Consider the following 18,534-nt stretch of genomic DNA (forward strand, 5'->3'; position numbering starts at 1 on the left):
AAGGTGCCATTCATTCTTTCCACTTTCCTGAGCTCTGGGGATGCCATGGTGTATGCAATTTCCATTCTATTCCCAGTGCTTCACATATCATTTCATGTGTTTTGGAGGCAAAATGGGTCCCTCTATCTGAGTCTATTGTTTCCACAATCCCATATCTGGGTATAATTTGTTCTAATAATATCTTGGCTACCGCCTGTGAGGTGGCAGTTGCCGTGGGGAATGCCTCTACCCATCTGGTGAAATGGTCCACTACCACTAACAGGTACTTCCATGTTCGTACCCGGGGCAGCTCGGTAAAATCTATCTGTATTCTTTGGAAGGGCCTAACTGCTAATGGTTGTCCTCCTCCTGGGACTGCTCTCATGATTTCCTTATTAATTCGCTGACATATTACACAGCCTCTTATGACTTGTTTGGCCATGGTAAACATCCCACAGCAATCGTAGGTTCTGAGGAGGGTGTCACAGAGGGCTTGTGTTCCCCAATGGCTTTGTCCATGTAATCTCCCTAATAACTCCCTCATTATTTCTTTGTTCAATAGCTGCTTTCCATTTGGTGTCCACCATTTCCCATTTGAAGTGCGCTGAGCCCCCATTTCTTTCATGTTTTCCTGTTCTTTCTCACTAAAGATAGGTATCTTTTCCTCTGGTTCCCTTAAAGGTATTAGTGACTTAATTTCTACCATCTGTTCTGTGGCTGCTCTTTTTGCAACCTCATCCACTGCCCTATTTCCTCTGGCCTCCAGGGTGTTACCCTTCTGATGCCCTGCCACATGTGCTATGGCTATTCGTTCTGGTTTTTGCAAGGCTTCCATTGTCTGTCCTACCAATTGCTCATGCGCTAGTTCTTTACCTTGAGTTGTTATCATTCCTCGCTCTTTCCAGATCTTCCCAAAGGTGTGTACTACTCCAAAAAGCGTATTTTGAATCGGTATATACTGTTCCTTCCTTCCCCTCCAATAATTCTAAAGCTCTCATTAATGCATATAATTCACAATATTGAGCTGACCAACGACCAGGCAGCCTGCCGCTTTCAATTTCCTCCATCGTTTCCCCGTTCACTATACCGTACCCACTATGTCTTTTTCCACCTATGCACCTGGAGAATCCATCTATAAACCACCGGCTGCCCTCAGCCAGAGGTTGCTCTTCTAAGTCTTCTCTACTTTTTGTCTGTAAATCTATTATTTCACTACAGCAGTGTACTGGGCCCTCTTCCTTGTCACCCTGTTTCTCCGCTGGATACAGGAATTGGGACGGGTTAAGGTTCTTATCCGTAATTATCATCAAATCGTCTTTTTCCATCAGGATGGCCTCATACTTCAAAAGTCTAGAGTCTGTTAACCATCTGTTGGATTTCTGAGTGAGTATGGTTCTTACTGTGTGTGGTGTAGAAACAACCAGAGTGCCTCCAAAGGTTAATTTCCTACTCTCTTCCACCAATATTGCGGTAGCTGCTACCGCTTGTATGCATCCCGGCCATCCCCTGGAGACTGGATCTAATATTTTCGAGAGGAAGGCCACTGGCTGTCGATTTCCCCCTCTTTTCTGGGTGAGTACCCCTAGTGCCACCCCCTTGTCTGAATTTACAAACAGGTGGAAAGGTTGTTCTACTGAGGGCAGGGCCAACACGGGAGCAGTAATCAAACTGTTCTTTAATTTCCCAAATTCCACCTCCTGTTCTGGGGTCCACTGAACTTTGTCTTTTTCTTCTCCCAATTTATCATACAGGAATTTCACTTGTCTGGAGTAATCATCTATCCACAGTCGACAGTATCCTATCAATCCCAGGAATTTTCGTATCTCTTTCTTATTCTTTGGTATTGGTACTCCCTTGATCCCAGCTATCCTTTCAGGGTTGATTCATCTCTTTCCTCCATTTATCAGATGTCCCAGATATTTTACCTCTTTGTTTCACAAATTGAAGCTTGTTACGGGACACTCTTAACCCCTTCCTTCCCAAGAAGTTTAACAGGCTTATTGTGACTTCCCTTACTTCCTCTTCTCTCTCTCCTGACAAAAGGAGGTCATCCACATACTGTAATAGTTGCGTTTCCCCGTGTCCTGGGAAATCCTCCAATACCTGCTCTAAAATTTGGCCGAATAAATTTGGTGATTCTGTAAAACCTTGAGGGAGCACCGCCCACCGGAATTGTTGCTTTCGCCCGGTTTTTAGGTTTTCCCACTCAAAGGCGAATAAGTCTCTACTCTCTGTTGCCAGCGGACAGCTCCAGAAGGCATCCTTTCTCTTTCTCTTTCTGTCTGTGTCTGTGCCTCTCTCTCTCTGTCTGTCTCTCTCTCTCTCTCTCTCTCTCTCGACGCTGAATAGATTCAGGACTGGACATGGCCCCTGCTTGGCCAGCCTTCACAAATGGGGCAGCAGCCCAACCCCACGGTGTGCTTGTGGCACTCCCTTACAACACATCATTGAAGCATGCCTTCAACTAAGACTCAAAGGAGGACTTGTCACCCTTCATACAGCAGATCAAGAGGCAACTGCTTGGCTAAAGGACTTTACATTCGCTAAATAAATAAAATCTCTCTCTCTCTGTCTGGCTGTCTCAGTGTCTGTCTCTCTCTCTCTCTCTCTCTCTCTCTGTATCTGTCTCTCTCTGTGTCTCTGTGTCTGTCTGTCTGTCTCTCTCTCTGTCTGTGTTTCTCAACTTGTATGTCTACCATAAAACACCATAAAAGCTGGTCATGTTTCATCAATTAACTTATTTCCAGTTAACTTTACTGACAAGAAATCTAAAAGAACATCAAGAAACGATTTTTACAACTTCTCTTTTTCAGGTTACCAGGATACAAAGAGTTCATTTTTGCAGCTTGTTCGCAATCCCCTACGGCCCAAACACAGTGGGAATTCCCACCTCCGCCACGGGGCGTCTGTGTTCAATTTTACAACTTGCTCATTTCAACCATTTGTTACAAACATCCCCCTTTCGCGGCCTCTGCCGTCTTATCTGCTACTTTTGGGAGTAACTCCCTTATCATCCTGTCTCAGGAATTTTCCTGTCTCTCAAGAATTGATCTAACTGTTCTCGTCAGACCTAATTAATCTTCAAGGAGGCAAACTCCCTTCTCCCTCAGGGTCCTCTCCTAGGTACCTCCCTCAGGGGTCTAATTTCTACCGAACTTCTTATCTTCCCCTTCTGCCCTTTGACTCCCCGTCCTGTTGGCCGGGTGATCTTCGTCAACCCCGGCCCCTGTCTTCTCTTTCCCTTGGGTATTTTGGCCCCCTCCGGCTCTACATTTTCTGTGGGTATCTCCTGTCCATATGCAGATCTACATTTTCCCCAACTGACTATACCTTATCATTGTTGGCTTTTCCAACCCCTGGGTATTTCCTGCCCTCCAGGGTCCAGCATTTGCCCCAACAGACTATTGGGCAGAATGCGGGGATTTGGCCCACAGCCTTTTCCCCTCCCTTCTGGGTTTGCCTTGCAGCCCCCTGAATCCTTCAGGGCATTAACCACAAGGTCTTATATTCTTAATACCGTGTTCATCGTACCGTGTTCATCATTCTCAATAGCCCAGGAAGTACTTAATAGTCATGTTCCTACCTGGGTTCCATGCACTGGAATTGCTCGATTAATTTTTCGCGATTTCCGACTACTCCCACTTCTTTGTCGAGTCTCTGTGTGGTCCGGATACTACTGCTTAAACAGCTGACGGCTAGCAAGGAGTTTGAGACCGCTGAACTCAGCAGGGTGCACCTTCCCTTCGTCCGTCTACTCCCATCAGCTGTCCAGAGTATTGGATCTCGGAAACGAGACAACCAATCTATCACTATTCAACACTGTTACTGTTGGGAATGACAATGAAACATCGATGGCTTTGCTGGATGGACAGGAGGAATAATATTTCTATAGCAGTCACACATGCAGCAGGTAAGGTGCTTGATGGTGCACTGGCTGTGGTACTGACCTGGCAATACACGCGCATAGGCTAACAGTCCAGGGATGTGAGTTCAAACCTCGTTGTAACACCTTGTATATTTGATCAAATTTAAAAAATAAATATGTGTAGGAATGAACTGCAGATGCTTGTTTACACCGAATATAGCCACAAAATCCTTGAGTAACTCAGCAGGATAGGCAGCATCTCCAGAGAGAAGGAATTGGTGACATCGAAACCCTTCTTCAGACTCAAATAAATAAAAAAGCAAGGGTGCAGAAAGGGAGATTCAACATTGTGTTTTGGTGATCGAGTTCTAAAGGACATGGTTGCCATTTTAATCTTGGATAGGCAGTGAGAGAAGTAACATGCGGTAACAAATCTGCTTCATCCTCACCAATCTCCCTGTGGTAATCAAAGCTTCTGGTGACAATAAGAATGAAAGTACACTAAACCGCAATTATGGAAACAAAACTCTATCATATTGTATGCATCTATCCCCATGATAAATGTGGTAGATGTCAGATGTCATTAAAATGGATATGAGTGAACAGAACAATAGCCCTTCATACACTGAGCAAAGGTTGTCCATACATTGAGCAATTATTCTTGTGTTTGGGCAGCTTCAATTAGTGGCTGCCAGCAACAGCTGCACAAGTTCTATGGCTAGCATGGATATGTCCTCAAAGGTAACAAAGGGCCCCAGAGTAAAATTGATCTACTGAGTGCAACTTGCAATCCTCAGATCAAGCCCGCACTAAATAATTGTGTCCCACTGCAATTTTACCCATCGTGCAACTTTTATAATGAGAAAGCAGAGAGGGGGTAGTTGAGGCAGGGACTATCGCAATGTTAATGAAACAGTTAGACAGGTGCATGAATAGGACAGGTTTGGAAGGATATAGGCCTAGTGCAGGCAGGTGGGACAAGTGTAGCTGGGACATGTTAGCTGATTTGGGCAAGTTGGGCTGAAGGGCCTGTTTCCACCCTGGAATGGTAGAAAAAAGAATGATAGAAAAAACAATGATAGACTGGTGATGGCGCACATGAACTCCAGCCTCCCTGACAGCCATGATCCACTGCGGTTTGCCTACCATTGTAATTCTGTATTGATTGGGAATTAAACTGTTGGCATTCCGGATATGTTGCCACCTCTTACTAAATAATGTACTTACCACATTAAAGGTCAATGATGATCAAATGTGTACTTCGCCCCAGTCTTCTAGAGAGAGTGTAGAGTGAAGTTGTTATTTTAGTCCACCATCATTCCAAGTATAATTTGTTGGCAATTTTACATATGATTGAATGTTCAAGCCTGAAGTACTCAACACTCATGCAAACCTATAGCCTAGCTCAGGTAAGAGTGCTCCTTCGTCGCATTGTTAATCAAATCTCAAATCCGCATTTCCTTTGCTTTTGGCAGTTGAGTTTAAAGTACCAGGAAAAATTATTGTTATTGAAGCCCAGGCATGTATTCCTGTGACAACTTAAGTGTAGTTTGAGATGTTTGAAACCTCAAAATACAACACAAATTTGAACAACTATTATTAATCACACCTACTCAGATTCAATAATAAATTATGTAAGTCGCTCCCAGCATATGTTTCATACAGCTCATAAAGACATTCAATAAACCCTAATTTTTTTCCAATCTTGGTTGGAGTGGAGCAGTGAAATATTAATCGTTGTAAAAAAATGATTTTAATAAATAAAGAAAGTTCCAATAAAATTCTGAGTAATGACACGTTTTCAATGCATATCAGATTTTTATTAAAGCAAATGCTCAATCTGTCTTCAAATTAAACTTCAGCCATCCAAAGTACTACAAATGAAATGCATTTTCTGACATTCATTTGAATTGACACATTTGGAGCTTTTTATGGTATGACTGTGGCAATTTTATGCAACGAAACTTCACGACAGCAAGTGAGTCAGTAGAATGTAATTATCCCAAAGTACATTTGCAGTTTAATATAATGTGGTTTTCCAGCTGAGCAAATCATCTCCTCCCATTCTGAGTCATGACAGGAGTGAATCCTGCTATATTCGCAGGTAAAAATGCCACTGAACCGTGTCTGTTCAATGTATAGCATGTGTCCTCATTGAATTCCCCTAAACTGGACTGCATACTTGAAACTTCTGACCTTGGAAGTAAGTGAAAACATGGTCCCTGGAAATCAGTATAAAATGGATCATTATATTCCATTCTACAGGTGGACGAATAAAATGGAAAGTAATTATGTTGTCATGATGTGCATGTTTGCTGATGGCTGCAATATTTCTTCCCAAAGCATAGTGAAAAACAAGCTGTCCAATTAATATTGTGATTTCAATGTCAAGGAAGGATCTCACTTTGTTTCACAAAATGGGAGAAAAAGAGAAAGGATTGAGCACCATGGAAAGATAAATCAGCAGACAGTGTATGTTTGATTGAAAATGTGGTTTTGCAGAAGTTTTTTAAAGGAAAAGAGGGAATTGGAAGGATTAATAATGGAAGCTGGCAACGGTTTACTTGGGATAGGTGGCATTGATCGATTGATTGATTGATCGATTGATCGACTGATTGATCGATTGATTGATTGATTGAGATTGAGTGAAAAATACTGAATGGAAACAGGCCCTTCGGCCCACTAAGTCCACACCCACCATCGATCACCCATTCACGCTAGTTCTATCTTTGCATCGACTCCCCATACAAAAGGGTCATTTACGGAGCCCTATTAACCTATGCCTGCACGTATTTGGGATATGCGAGGAAACTGCAGCATTCCGAGGAAACCCATGCAGTCACAGGGAGAATGTGCAACCTTCACACAGGCAGCACTCGAGTTCAGGTTTGAACCCTGGTCTCCGGCACTGTGAGGCAGTAGCTCTACCAGCTGCGCCACTGCGCCACTGTGCCACTGTGGTAGAGGAAGGATAATCTGAGCACAATTGCCGGGGGCGGCACAGTAGTGCAATGGTAGAATTGTTGTCTTACAGCACCAGATACCCTGGTTCGATCCTGACCACGGGTGCTTGGCTGTGCAGAGTTACTCCAGCTTTTTGTGTCTATATTTGACCTTTAATGTTTTCTCTGCTTCTCCTTCCAAAGGTTGCCTGTCAAGTACACAATTACAATTAACCCCGAGGTACTTCCAGTTGTCTGTTCAGCACACAGGATTCCCCATGCTAAGCAGGACTGTGGTCAAGGTGAACTCGACAGAATGGTGTCTCTGGGTGTGATTGCCCCCGTCGCTGACCACTCGGATTGGGTCTCGACCATGGTCGTAGCAATGAAGAAGAATAAGGATGAAATACAGATTTGCATCAATCCTAAGGACTTACAACCATTAAGCACTCCTCCAAGTTAACTGCCTTCAGCACACCCTTCGGGCGAAGCAGATTTCTTCGCATGCCTTTTGGCATAAGCTCTGCTAGTGAAGTATTTCAACGGGCTATGGAACAATTGTTTGCAGTTTACCCGTGTTCCATTGTAGTAGATGACATCCTCGTTGTTGGACGAACTATCGAAGAACAAGACTCAATTTAGAAAAGGTCCTGGACCGCGACAATGCAATCAACCTCAAGTTAAACCCTTAAAAGTGCAAAGTCAGAGTAAGTGAGGTGAGCTACGTAGGCCATGTGTTCACTAAAGGTGGCCTAAAAACTGATCTGGCAAAAACCATTGCTATCAACAAGTTGCCAGCACCCACAGACGTGCTTAGTCTGCAGAGATTCCTTGGCATGGTAAACTACCTGGGCAAATTTATTCTGAAGTTCAGTGAAATATCATCCCCACTGCGCCAGCTTACCCACAAAGACACTGTTTGGGCCTGGCACGAGTAACAGCAGAGGGTGCTTGACACTCTTAAGCAGCAAATGTTTTGTGCCCCTACTCTCGCTTATTTTAATCCTAAACTACTGGTCACACTGACGTGATGCTTCACAACACGGACTAGGCACAGCATGTCTTCAAAATGATGGTAGCAGCAATAAGCCTATGCTTCACGCACCATGAATGACACGGAACAACACTACGCCCAAATTGAAAAGGAGCTGCTAGCAGTCATTTTCACATGCAAGAGGTTTAATGACTTTATCTTTGGACATACGGTCACGATTGAAACTGACCACCAACCGCTGGTCAGCATCTTTAACAAACCGATACATGCCTCTCCAGGACTCCTTCAACGGATGTTGCTTCAACTTCAAAAGTATGACATTGCTCTGACCTACAAACGTGGCAAGGATATGCACCTGGCTAACACCCTCTCGCGTGCTCTCCGAAAGACCTGCGAGGGTCCGCCCTCACCGGATGATGACTTTGTGGTAATGACTGTGTCTTTTATTCCCTCGTCCTGTGTGGAGGACCTGGTTGCCCACACTGCTGCTGACAGTACCTTACGATCGCTCACCTCCATCATTAAGCGTGGCTGGCCTGACAAGCATTACAATGCACCGCTTCCAGTTCGGCCCTTCTTTGCCCTCCATGATGAACTAGTACTATAAGACGGTATTATCGTAAAAGGCCATAAGACTGTAGTCCCTGCTTCTTTACACGGCAAGTATTTTGATGCTGTCCATGCAGGGCACCCAGGCACTGAAGCAACTGTCCTGTGAATAAAAAGCATGTTTTACTGGCCTGGTATGACTGAATACATTCTCGAGAATGTGGCATCCTGTGCAGTGTGTAACAGTTTGTCACCTCATCAACAAAAGCAAACACTTCTCTCACACCCGGTTCCTGCCCTCCCGTGGTCTACAGTGGCAACTGACATATTTGAGCGGCATGGCAAGCAATACCTGGTTCTTGTCGACTCGTATTCCGGCTCGTTTGACATCGATCTTCTTAGTAGCCCCACATCTCACGGGGTGGTTCTAAAACTTGCTTGCCATTTCATAGACCACGGAGCTCCTTGTCAACTCCTTGTCAAAGGGAAACGAGGGTCTCAGGGATGGGTGATGAGGGTGATGAGGGGAATGAAGCCTGGTGACTAAGGTTGGGAGATAGTGGAATAAATGGATGGACACAGGAGAATTGGAGAATTTAATATTCATACCATTGGGTTGTAAGCTACCCATGCATGGTCCATTAATTCTCTAATTTCAAGTACCGGTAATACCCAATTGTTTTTCCCAGCTTTCTCCTCAACAGTACTCTCAGTTTGAAGAAGGGTCCCGACCTGAAATGTCATCTGTCCATTTCCACCAGCCCGAAACGTTGCCTATTTCCTTCGCTCCATAGATGCTGCCGCACCCGCTGAGTTTCTCCAGCACTTTTGTCTTCCTCCAGAGATGTTGCCTAACCTGTCCTCTGAATCTAGATCATGAATAATCCTCTATCTCAATACTATATTCCCACTCTCTCCATTTACCTATGTATGCCATCTAAAATTGTATCTCTCTTCTTCTTAAAACTAATTACTGGATTGCTTCGATGGTGGAATATTCTACCGGTTCACCAGCATCTGTGTAAGGAAATATATCTTCATCTCAATGCTAAATGTTTTACCATATTTACTGGTGCTGGTCTTTGATCCAGATCTGCCATCCAGAGGAAGCATCCTCCCTGTGACCTATCAACCCCAGCCAGAATTTTCCTATGTCTTCTTAACTCTACAGGTTAGATCAATCCAATCTCTCCTCCTCCCCTATAGCAAGTATCTTCTTCCTTTGAGTAAAAGACCAAAATTGTACACAATACTCCAGATGTCATTCTCATGATGTCCTTGTACATTTGTAGGAGGATATCCGAGCTCCTGAAGACCATGTTGACCAACGGTCAATGTTTATTGTCACGTGTACCAGGTACAGTGAAATATATTTTTTGCAGATCGATCGGAAAGACTATCCCCATACATAAGCACAATCACCCCGGTCAATAGACAATAGACAATAGGTGCAGGAGTAGGCCATTCGGCCCTTCGAGCCAGCACCGCCATTCACTGTGATCGTGGCTGATCATCCACAATCAGTACCCTGTTCCTGCCTTCTCCCCATATCCCCTGACTCCGCTATCTTTAAGAGCTCTATCTAACTCTCTCTTCAAAGCATCCAGAGAATTGGCCACACTGCCTTCTGAGGCAGAGAATTCCACAGATTCACAACCCTCTGTGTGAAAAAGGTCAGTACAGTATGCACAGAACAACCCACTGAGTCAATTTCCAAGAGGCGCCATTTTGGCACCATTTTACAGCGCTATTGGGCATTGATCTTCTGTACTTAAAACCTCCCCCAATGAAGACCAGGTACAATTTGTCTTCTTCACTGCTGACAGTGCTTGCATGTCTGCTGTCAATACTGGTATACAAGGACACACAGGGCCCTTCCTACATCAACATATCCCAATCTATCACTCTATAGATAGTAATATTCTGCCTCTTTGTTTTTCCTACCAAAGAGGATAAACATAAAATTATCTACATTAAACTGCATTTGCCATGTATTTCCCATTTATTAAATGTGTATAACCCTTGTATTGTACCAAGCTTAGTGTTATTAGGAAACTTCAAAATATTACTTATGCCCACTCAGCCAAACATTGATATGTGAATAGCTGGGGCCCAAGTATTGATTCTGTCGTGAGACATTAGTCACTACCAGGCATCCCCAAAACAATTCATTTATCTCTCCTCTATTTTTCCAGTTTGTCAACTCAGATTGAAAGCATGCCATTGTAATTCATCAATCCTCTGTACTTTAAATCCTGCTGCACATTCAGCGCTTATGTGGGGCTTTATCATAGGCAGACAAAATGTGCATGAAGGAACCGCTGATGCTGGTTTAAACTGAAGATAGACGCAAAATGATGGAGTAACTCAGCGGGACAGGCAATATCTCTGGAGAGAAGGAATGGGTGATGTTTCGGGTCGAGACCCTTCTTCAGACTGATCATCATTCTTCAGTCTGAAGAAGGACCTCAACCTGAAACGTCACCCATTCCTTCTCTCCAGAGATGCTGCCTGTTCTGCTAAGTTATTCCAGCATTTTGTGTCTATCTTTATCGTAAGTAGTGCGGTTTCGCAGACAAAAAGATGCCAGAATGCATATTGGTCCTTACTGTGGTGACTTACAAGCTGCTTAAGCTGCTTAAGGCCCTGACCGCATAATTTAATTAAGACATTTTATTATATAAGATTTTAGTAATCTTATATAGTAATACAAATTCTAAAATATTTGAAACCCTAGTTTTTAACTTTTCAGAAGTGCTCTCATGCCATGTTGGCACGCACATTCACAATCTTTGATCACAGGGCACCTACAGCCCAAATACATCATATACCCCAGAACATAAGAACCAGCACGTTGGGGCATATTGTATATACTTCCTTAACTATTCTGCTAGTTATATTCTCAAAAACTTGAGTAGAGCAGTCAAAAACAATTTTCATTCGAAGTAGACACAAAATGCTGAAGGAATAGGTAAAGTTTCAGGTCAAGACCCTTCATCAGACCCTTCGCAGTCTGAAGAAGGGTCTCAACTCGAAACGTCACCTATTCCTTTTCTCCAGAGATGCTGCCTGGCCCGTTAGGTTACTCCAGCATTTTGTGTTTATCTTCGGCAGTTCTTTCTTACACAATTTCCCTTCCATGCTTTGTCTAATCTTGTTGATATTTTCTAATTGACCCATTATTATATCCTTTAAAACAAACTTAATGTTTTCCCTGTCAGCTGTATTAGGTTAACCAGTCCATAGTTACCTGTTTTCTCTCTACTCTTTAAAAAAAATCTGCAGGAACCATTTCATAATCAGAAGCATGTTGGAAGATGACAACCACTGTTACCATGGTTACATCCTTCAAAATTCAGGGATGCTGATTATCAATCCCGAGGGATTCATTGGATTTCAATGCCGTTAATTTCTCCAGCACTAATTTTTTTTTAATCAAGGCTAATTTGGTTTTATTTCTAATTTTCATTTCTCTTTGTTCCCAAGCATTTTTGAGTTTTTTTTTATCCTCTTGCATATAAATGCTTTAGAGAGAGTATTCCTGTAGGCATTACTCCAGGCTCTAATCAGTTGTCCGCCTTCTCTATTAGATCCATGCACATGCCTTGCAATGCATGTAGGTGATTGCAATAAACTAGGGTGCTTTTGCAGCACGGGAGCCTGTCTGGTGACCCCTGCATGCATTTGCAGTATTGTCTGAGGATGTCTATGGCATTGTTCAGAAAGTTGACGAATGAAGGTATTTCATTAATCTTGTGGTCAGCTGAGGAATGGCATGGATGACATGCCCCTGTCCCACTTAGGAAACCTGAACGGAAACTTCTGGAGACTTAGTGCCCCACCCAAGGTTTCCGTCCAGTTCCCGGAGGTTCCCGGAGGTTTTTGTCAGACTCCCTACCTGCTTCCACTACCTACAACCTCCGGCAACCACCTGCAACCTTCGGGAACCGCACGGAAACCTTGGGTGAGATGCAAAGTCTCCAGAGTTTTCCGTTCAGGTTTCCTAAGTGGGACAGGGGCATAACTGCTCTTGACGGAGAAACATATAAATTCCCCTTTCTTTGGGAAAGAATGCCTGGGATCTGCAGAGTCGGGTAGTGAGCAACAAGTTGTAAGTTGTGGTGGATGAAGGCTGCCATCACTTGGAATATTCAAGGCCACGACCCACTTTAACCCCACAACTAGGGTTCAATGATACTTTGTTGTTCAAGAAGGAACTGCAGATGCTGGAAGATCGAAGGTACACAAAAATGCTGGAGAAACTCCAGCTGAGTTTCTCCAGCATTTATGTGTACCTTCAATGATACTTTATTGTCGCATGTACCTCGGTACAGTGAAATGCTTTGTTTTGCATACAACCCGGTAAAAGCAGACAGCGGCCCTCACCCACGCAGGACACAAGAGTCGCCACGTTTCTGGTGCCGACAAAGTTACATAGAGTTCATCAAGCAGTCTTATCTTCTGCTCACAAACCAGGCCAGCCATCGCACATGGTAGCAGGTAGCCACCCCACTGGATCCCCTCTTCATTCTTGGTGGCTCCCCACCAGGTAGCTCTCAACAGCACGGGACCCCTTGTCCGGCCATAGGTGTGTATTCTATCCTTAGTAGGCGACAACCCATGTTAACCACCCGCAAGATAAAATCTTCATTGCCAAATAGATTGACGCTAGGACGTGCAGAGACCGGAGAGTTGCTTCTGGCAAATTGTAACAAGTCTACCCAGTCAGTGCCATTCTGCCTCCTTCAGCCTCCTCTGGCAAGGACCAGCCACACTTATTCAAAATGCTGCAGCGTTCATCTCAGTGAGTGGAAATAATGATGCAGTGCCCTGACTCCAGAGAGTACAACAAGGTCTGTTCAAAGTCAATCACCACCATGCTGGCAAATCATTACAGATCCCTTTAAATCGTGCAGCTGCAGGGGTTCTTCCTGCTGTTCAGACCTGATTTCTCATGCACGGTTCTTACACATACACGGACCAGTCTGACAGATATTAAATGAATGCTGCACAATGATTGATGCCCCTGCTCCCTGCTCCCTGCTCTGGGTACAATGCACATGAACCAGCTCGATTTAACCTTACAAGTTGTGTGAGCTGGGCTTTGATGATTACATCTGAAATTGTGCAAAAAATAGAGCCATCAACTCTGAAATAATGACTCATTTCTAACTTTATGTTTCCACTTATGAGGAGTTCAATAATATGGGTTGTGCATACAATGCAACTATTGAATCCAGTTGGGAATTCAGGAGAGCTTTCTGTTATGTCAAACAGAGGTTAGGATGTGGAACTTAGAAAGCCCAGAGGTAATGGTTAATGACAGGGCAGGAGAATGGGATCACACTCCTGGATTCTGTATGGGAGGCAGTTTGTTGCTCTAACTGTGTTAGGAAAGGTCACCACAGTGAAACCCAAGAGTTCACCAATACCTGATATGAGCATCACTCCTAGCTCATTCTCTGCACAGTTAAGCCATCTACATTCCATCTATGATTCTATTCTACGATATCTTCTACCTTCCAAAGGGCGAGAAGTGCTAGGAGTTGTTCAAAGTTACCAATAATATTTCTTCAGAGAATGTCTATCCCTCCTAGGCAGTGTTGCACTATGATTCCTTCAGACCATGCACCAGTGCAAATACTTACTTTATATTGAAGAAACAATTTTGATTTAACCTGGTGGCTCAGACTTCACAAGAACATACGATGGAGTCAGGGACAGAAATAGAAGGTCTTCATCAAAGGGCATGAGATGCTCTTTGCTCTGCTCAGCTGAACAGAATTTTTGTTTCCCTGAGGGACATTAATGAAATGATATTTTGTGAACAGCAGCAGAAACTGTGTATTAGAAAGTGCCCCAGCACATTGTTGAAGACCGCAGAAAGGTGGAAAAGATTTGCCTCAAGTATGAACATTCTGGTTCTAGAGTAAAACCTTCTTCCAAGTTCAACTCCACAGAGCATCAAAAGCAGCAATCCAGCAAACATGCACGGCCCTTTAATAAAACTTTGAAAGTGCATAATTATAGGCAGGATCCTTAACTGCATAGTATGGTTACCCTCTCCGGGATACAGTGTAATGCTCCAGAAGAGATCTCCATTCTGATCGGATTGATCAAACTTCCAGTGCATAAAGCATGATCTTAGCCTTCATGAGTAGCAAAGCAACTGTGAATAGGGAGTGCATATTAGTATAGTGCCCTCAGGATCAAAGATCATAGAGGGCTCCTCTATGATCTTTGCTCAGGATGTTTCTGGCCTTCTTTTGACACTATGTATTCATCTTGGTCTCACTGGCATAGTCAAACAATCCCAAGCAGCACTGTTTAACAAAAATTTAGATTGGTATCATTCTGATTGAATTATTTATTTTAAATTGATCGATAAGCTTCTTCTCATCTTCTGATGAGTTGCACAGAGAGCATTCAAGCTTACAACTCAATGCCAAGGTTGACAGGATAACCCTGAACTCCATTGTTTTTCCCTATTTTAGTCCTCCTCCTGAACTCTTCAATGTTTAAATCCTCCCACTCTCCCACATAACTGCATAATTATGTTATAGTTTATCGTGTGATAAACAAAACATGGTGGAATAAAGTTAATACATAAATTGGATCTGATAACCGACTCACAATGCAATAAAGCTGGCGTTAATTGTCACATTAGATATGATAGCAAATACACCAAGGAATAAACCTATGTTTTATTGTCAAATTGGGTATTTTTAAAGGGGATGTTGTTTTATAGCCAGGTGCTTATATTCAGACCACATTTAAAGGTTACAAAACAAACTGATTGCTCTGTTCAAAAGTGTACTGTGGTGTTTTGCATAAAAACAGAGAGGCAAATAAAAGCAAGGAAATTGCTCTGAATCTTTGCAAACATACTGATTAGTTTCAGCTGGAGCACCTTGTTCAATTTTGTGCCATGCACTTCAGGAAGGATAGCAAACACCTGGAAAAGGTGCAGTAAATATTTACCGATGTACCAGGGACGATTGGCTTTAGCTATGCAGTGAAACAAAGAGAGGCTCTGATTGTCAGTCTTAAAGTGGAGAGGATAATGAGGATGTTTCCAAAATATTTAAGAAATTACACGGGTATTTAGGAGACACCAGAAACTGCAGATGCTGGAATATTGAGCAAACTACAAAGTGCTGGAGGAATTCAGCTGGTCAGGCAACATTTCATCTGTGGGGGAAATGAACAGGTTTTGGGTCATGACCCTTCTTCAGACAAGGGTATTTAGACAGAACAGAACTTTTACCTGAGGCAGTGACATTGGTGTCAAAAGATACACCTTTTAAGCAATTAGAAAAAAAAGAGGAAAAGTGAAATGTTTCTCCCCATAGTGAATCGTTATGATTTGGAATGCTGTGCTTGAAAGAAAATGTGGAAGAAGACTTAACACAAATTTTTCAAAAGGGAATTGAATGAACATTTGAAAGGGAAAAAATGACAGGGCTGTGGGAACAGAGCAGTAAAGTAAGTGACATGAGTAAAAAACTGGGCAGTTCTTCAAGAAATCTGCCATATGTATTCTAGAATCATGGAAAAAAAGTCCTACAGCCATTGTCCACACCAATCAAACTGACATTCTGGGATAGTCTAATTTGTCTGCATTTGGACAATATCCCTCTAAATTGTCGCTATCCATATATCTGTCGAGGGGTATCAACCAAAACGTCACCTGTTCCTTTTCTCCAGAGATGCTGTCCAGTTTTTTGTGACTATTATGGAAATGTATTTTGAATGTCATAACTTTCCCCCAAGTTCTCTCTTAAATTTCTCCCTGCTCACCTGGTCTATGCTCCCTAGATTTATAACCCAATACTTTGAGGAAAAAATGTGACCTTTCACTTTATCCACATCTCTTGTTATTTTCAATAAGGTCACCTCTCAGCCGCCTTCGCTACAAAGAAAAAAGTCCTAACCTCCCCACCCTCTCTCCATCACTCAATCCCAAAAGTCCAAGTAACATCCTGAGGAATCGACTCTGCACCGGTTCCAACTTAATGACATCCTTCCCATAACTGGACGACCAGAACTGCATGCAGTACTCCAAGTGTGGTCCCACCAAGGGCTTCTTCAAAGGAAGGAGTCTGAAGAAGGGTCCCAACCTGAGACATCACCTATCATTTTTCTCCAGAGATGCTGACTGGCCTGCTGAGTTACTCCAGCATGTTGTGTCTACACACCAAGGACTTGTATCATCACTTCTCAACCTTTGTACTTAATACCCTTCCTAATGAAGGCAAGTGTGTTAAAGGCCTTTTTCACCACCCTGTCCTCCTGAACCGCCACTTTCAAGAACCCGTGCACTTGTCTTCCACGATCTGCCTGTTCCATCTATCTTGCACTAGTTTGACACACCAAAGTGCACCACTCACTCTTGCCAGAGTTCAATTCCATTTGCTCATCTCCCTAGCCACTCTTTTACGTTTAATGTAGAATCTCTTAGGATCCCCTGTACTTCAAAGGTTTCAAAGGTTTCAAAGGTCTTTTATTGCCATGTGTACCAATTAAGGTACAGTGATATGCGAATTACCATGCAGCCATACGAAAAAAAGCAGCAAGACACACAACTACACACATGGTAACATAAACATCCACCACAGCGGATTCCCCACATTCCTCACTCAGATGGAAAGCAAATAAGTCCAATCTTCTTCCTCTTTATTCTCCCGCAGTCGGGGTAGTTGAACCATCTGCAGTCGGGGTGATCGAAGCTCCCACAGCCGGCGGTCGAAGCGTATGCCTTCATAAGTGTGCAGAGAAGGTTCACCAGACTGATTCCTGGGATGTCAGGACTGTCTTATGAAGAAAGACTGGATAGACTTGGTTTATACTCTCTAGAATTTAGGAGATTGAGAGGGGATCTTATAGAAACTTATAAAATTCTTAAGGGGTTGGACAGGCTAGATGCAGGAAGATTGCTCCCGATGTTGGGGAAGTCCAGGACAAGGGGTCACAGCTTAAGGATAAGGGGGAAATCCTTTAAAACCGAGATGAGAAGAACTTTTTTCACACAGAGAGTGGTGAATCTCTGGAACTCTCTGCCACAGAGGGTAGTCGAGGCCAGTTCATTGGCTATATTTAAGAGGGAGTTAGATGTGGCCCTTGTGGCTAAGGGGATCAGAGGGTATGGAGAGAAGGCAGGTACGGGATACTGAGTTGGATGATCAGCCATGATCATATTGAATGGCGGTGCAGGCTCGAAGGGCCGAATGGCCTACTCCTGCACCTAATTTCTATGTTTCTATGTTTCTATAAGCGTATTCCCACACTTCTTATACTCACTAAGGAAATTACTATCCCGACTGTCTAAATCTGTCTAAATCTGTAATGGGCTTCCTTCTTTTTCCTCACCAGAACCTCAACATGACTCATCAACCTGGGTCCCCTAAACTAGCCAGTCGTGCCCTTCACCCTAACAGGAATATATTGCACCTGTACTCTTGTTATCTCACTTTGAATGCCTTTCACTTGCCAGCAGTCCCTTTACCTGCAAACAGGCTCTCCTAATTGACTTCTAAAAGCTCCCTCTTAATGCCTCCAAAATCAGCCTTGGCCCAATATGGGATTTTAACTTGTGGACCAATTTTATCCTTCTCCATAACTACTTTAAAACTAATTGAATAATGGTCACTGGTCCTGATGTCCCTCCTTGACTGATACCTCAGTAACTTGCCCTATCTCGTTCCCTTAGATCCTGGTCCAGTCTAACTCTAGTAGGCCCTTTATGAATTGTTATCTCACTTCAGAAGTGAGATAACAAGAGTATAGATGCAATATATTTTTGTTTGGGCGAAGGGTAAGGCCGCCAAGATTAGGGATCCCTGGTTGACAAGAGATGTTGAGGTCCTGGTCAGGTTAAAGGGGGACACATCTAAATAATTCCATCCTCTCCAACCCCAGTTTGGGAAGTTTAAATCAGCATTATTTCTATACATTTCTTACAGCTATCTGTAATATCCCTATATATCTGCACTCCTAATTCCACTGACTATTGGGAGGCTTATATTACAGTCCCATTAAAATGACCATTCCCTTCCTATTTCTAATGTCTACCCATAATCCTCATTGGACAGCCACCCATGTATGTCCTCAATGAGCATTGTCGTTATATCATCCTTGATCAAAAAGGCAACGCACACTTCTCCTATTTCAAACCCCTCTCCTACCTGCCTCTTCATCATGCCAGT

The sequence above is a fragment of the Amblyraja radiata genome, chromosome 5, assembly GCF_010909765.2.
Source record: "Amblyraja radiata isolate CabotCenter1 chromosome 5, sAmbRad1.1.pri, whole genome shotgun sequence".
Taxonomy (NCBI): domain Eukaryota; kingdom Metazoa; phylum Chordata; class Chondrichthyes; order Rajiformes; family Rajidae; genus Amblyraja; species Amblyraja radiata.